This window comes from Adiantum capillus-veneris, chromosome 19 (assembly GCF_014529385.1).
Source record: "Adiantum capillus-veneris isolate H3 chromosome 19, ASM1452938v2, whole genome shotgun sequence".
NCBI classification, from domain to species: domain Eukaryota; kingdom Viridiplantae; phylum Streptophyta; class Polypodiopsida; order Polypodiales; family Pteridaceae; genus Adiantum; species Adiantum capillus-veneris.
In genome coordinates, this window is record NC_140949.1 from 86,686,266 (window position 1) to 86,689,768 (window position 3,503).

General features: G+C 40.5%; 1 pseudogene; it reads left to right on the plus strand.

Moving 5' to 3' along the window:
• The first annotated feature begins 1,796 nt into the window (after positions 1-1,796).
• On the plus strand, positions 1,797-2,956 carry LOC147434406 (uncharacterized; annotated as a pseudogene).
• The last annotated feature ends 547 nt before the right edge of the window (positions 2,957-3,503 follow it).

The following is a 3,503-nucleotide window of genomic DNA, read 5'->3' on the forward strand; positions in this document are numbered from 1 at the left end:
TACACCTACCCCAAAGCCTCTACACTCAGAACCCTCACTCTAGACCCATTGATTCTAATGACTACTTTCACACAAAAATAGAAATCATTTAATATAGACAACCACAAATAGCTCGTAAAGCTGTGCAAGTTCATTTGCTCTATCTTGCGTGAAATGCTTGGCATTGATGCATAACTCTTACAAAGCCTGGCACAATGGTGCAGTCAAATCTCCAATGCGATGAGTGAGCCGAGAGTTGCTTCAGGATGAAGCTGACTCTCTCTCTCTCTCTCTCTCTCTTTCTCTCTCACACATAGTCGATGGTAGCTTAAAACTTGATTATGAGAAAAGTTATCCTTACAAAACAACATAGGTACCTTATATACTAAGGCTACCATAAGTTAAACCTAAGATAGAGTTAGGGGTAAAATGTCTTTGTGTGTACAATCTGGAAGTACCAATGCACCCCGGATTCTACAACTAGAATAATTACTCATTACAAGTGATGTTTTTGACCATAATCCGTAGAATTTTATAATTCTTCGAAGATGAGGTTTTGTTGAGTTATGTCGTGTTGTTGACACACGGGTCAACACTTACAACACAGGCAATTAGGGCGATGGTTAGTGGAAACTTATGCAAAAGCAAGCTGTTCGGCAAGTGCATGAATGCAATTTGCAAATAATGTGGCCATATCAAATCATGGAGGTCAGAGAGCTAGAATTTCAAGTCGATGCAACTTGCAATAGCAGTGATTGCTTGTAGGTAAATTTAGATAGGGCTGACAATTAAAGGAATGGATTTAATTGGCCCTCTTCAAATTTGGGACAGAAAATGTATGTCCATTAATCACTATGTCTCTGGAGCAGAAGATAGTTGGCCATAGACTTGAAGGTCACAAGTGTGTTTCTGACTTTGAGAATGTCGAGATGATAGCCTTGACATCGGGACTCATCTCACTAGGAGTGTGGTTTTATTGTCTCTAGCTACAAGCATCATTGACACATATGCATTGTTCACCCTCACACTTGTCTTAGTCTTCCACACACACTGCTCTTTGCAAACCTCTCGTGAACGCCTTGCTACACTCACATGTGCATGCCAGCCTCCAGTTGGTGGTGTTTTGATGTGGGGGCACACATTCCCTTGGGCAAGGCAATGTGTGAGGGTGCCACCGGCTGCTACAACTTTCTACTAGCCTAGAGGGCTTATAACTCGTGTGCATGCCAGCCATAGCTTTAACCACATCTCACTAGCATCAGATGGACCGTAAATTCCTTTTCATTTAGAGGAGACTAAGAACAAGTTTATGTGAACCATGGTAATTGATCCAGACTTAAGTTCTTATTGTGGGATCCATCATAACCGCCCATGCAGTTGGAAGGCCTTCACTTTCATGTTTGAGCTCCATTTGATCATCTCATGCCATTGAAGGTCTAAACAGAGTGTTGTTGTCTAGACTAATGAACTAGCTCTCCCCTAATTTGAATTGTATGTGGAGATGATGGATGGATCTTAATTGTTCAACTATGCTTGCATCAACTCAGTCTTATGCAGACAAAGAATACTAGGAGTGTCAAAGATTATGTTTGTTAAGGGTAGGCCTCATGATTTTCTCACTTTTATCTACGGTTAGAATAAAGGTTTTTGGTGGGTGTCTACCAACAATAAATTATAATTTTGGTCTCATGTGCCCTCTTTAAAGGTAGGCATTTGTCCTCTTTAAGGTAGGCATCGTCATTTTATCACTTGTTCTTTCAGCAAAGAATAGCGTTGATCATCGCATGGCCTCCACTCATCCACCAACCACCTCCGCACCCATATGTAGCCATACTCTCTCTCTCTCTCTCTCTCTCTCTCTCTCTCTCTCTCTCTATAGTAGCTCTGTGTGTGTGGGTGGTCCGATGGAAAAGAGAAACGAGCAGCCGGAGGTTCTCAAGGACGTGCATGAGATGCTAACAGAGGCTCTTAAGCCAGTGGAAAATGAACCTTCCGTCAGCCTATACTTTGTGAAGCAACATGATCACAAAGCAGTGAAGCATCCAATCATCGAGGCCATGGCAAGTGCAGACTTGACAACTGCAAATGTGAAGGACTCTTTGAGTTGCATAAAGAGCAAGAAGTATTGTGGCCATCCCATCATTGAACGAATGATCAAGACACTGCAAACTAAAAACACTCAAATTCCAACAAATCGTCAATTGAGAGGGAGCTTCTCACAAGCTCTACCAAGACCTGTTCGGCCACCAAGACTAAGTAAGGTGCCTTTGAAATCGACTTCTTTTCTTGGAGATTGGTGCAGTGACAGTTCAATATACATTAAGATATGGGAAATTATTAGCGAGTCGAACGTCCGTCTGGTGATGCTAGGAACAAGAAGGGTTCTGGGGATAAACATGCTTTACCATTTCCAGATTCAAAGAGAGCAGTGTTTTCACAAAAGAACATAATTGATTTGAATTGACAAGAAGCTTCTAGCTCTGCAGGTTGTGATAGTTCAGATTGAGGGTGCAAATGCAATGACCCTTCTGATGGGCTTAGAGGAGTGTCAATGAGAGATTCACATTAGCAAAAGATGTGGAAACTCAAATTGTCAATGATGGTAGAGCAGCTGAGCTCAAGAATTGGATTTCAGGACAAGGCCTATTGAGACTTAGTAGGAAGACAAAGAGCATGTCAAAGAATCCAGAAGAGAAACTACAGTCAATTCAACCTAGAATAGGTTTGTAAATATGAAGGAAAACTTCAAGAAATTTCAAGCAGAGCAGCATGTAGCAAAACTTGAGGCTTGGCTTAGTCAGTCGGATGACATTAATTCGTCATCATAAGAAGTTGGCCTTTTAATCATCCTTGTAATCTAATTCATTAAAAAAAAAAAAATCGTTCTTTTTATTAAAAAACTAAAAATACATAAAGAGAGTCAATGTCGAGCACTTCAAAGAGAATGGCATTGATTATTGTGAATACTTCATTATATCTATTTATGTTCTTCTTTGTTCACGATGGTAGAAAATCACACAATACAATACTGAATTGTATTCCTTTGCAATCGTTATTGTAATTTTTTCTTGGCAATGACAATCTCCTCATTATTGGTTTTTGGATAATGTATTACCATATTCAACCCCATGACAAAGGACCTTTCTGCCTGCCACATTGCCTATCAAAGTGCCATAATGAACAACCCTTTCAAGGAGTTGGCCACCCAGACGGAGATAGTGGTGCGAGCAAACAATTTCAATCTACTTACAAAGACGCTCAAACACAGGACATTTGACTACTAAAGACTCCAATAAATCAAAGTGAAGCCCAATTGCTACTAGAGCCAAAGCCAACGACAAAGAACAGGACCACGTTTTCACAAGGGTGTGCAAAGATTAGGAAGGGGGGAATGTTGGTAGTTGGGGACCAGACAAGCGCCCTCATAGTTGAACCCTTCTTCATGAGCCCTAAAATTTTGATGTACCTTCATTAATTTTTTGGAAAGACTTGTAATTAATTGAGAGTCTTTGATTGTAATCAGA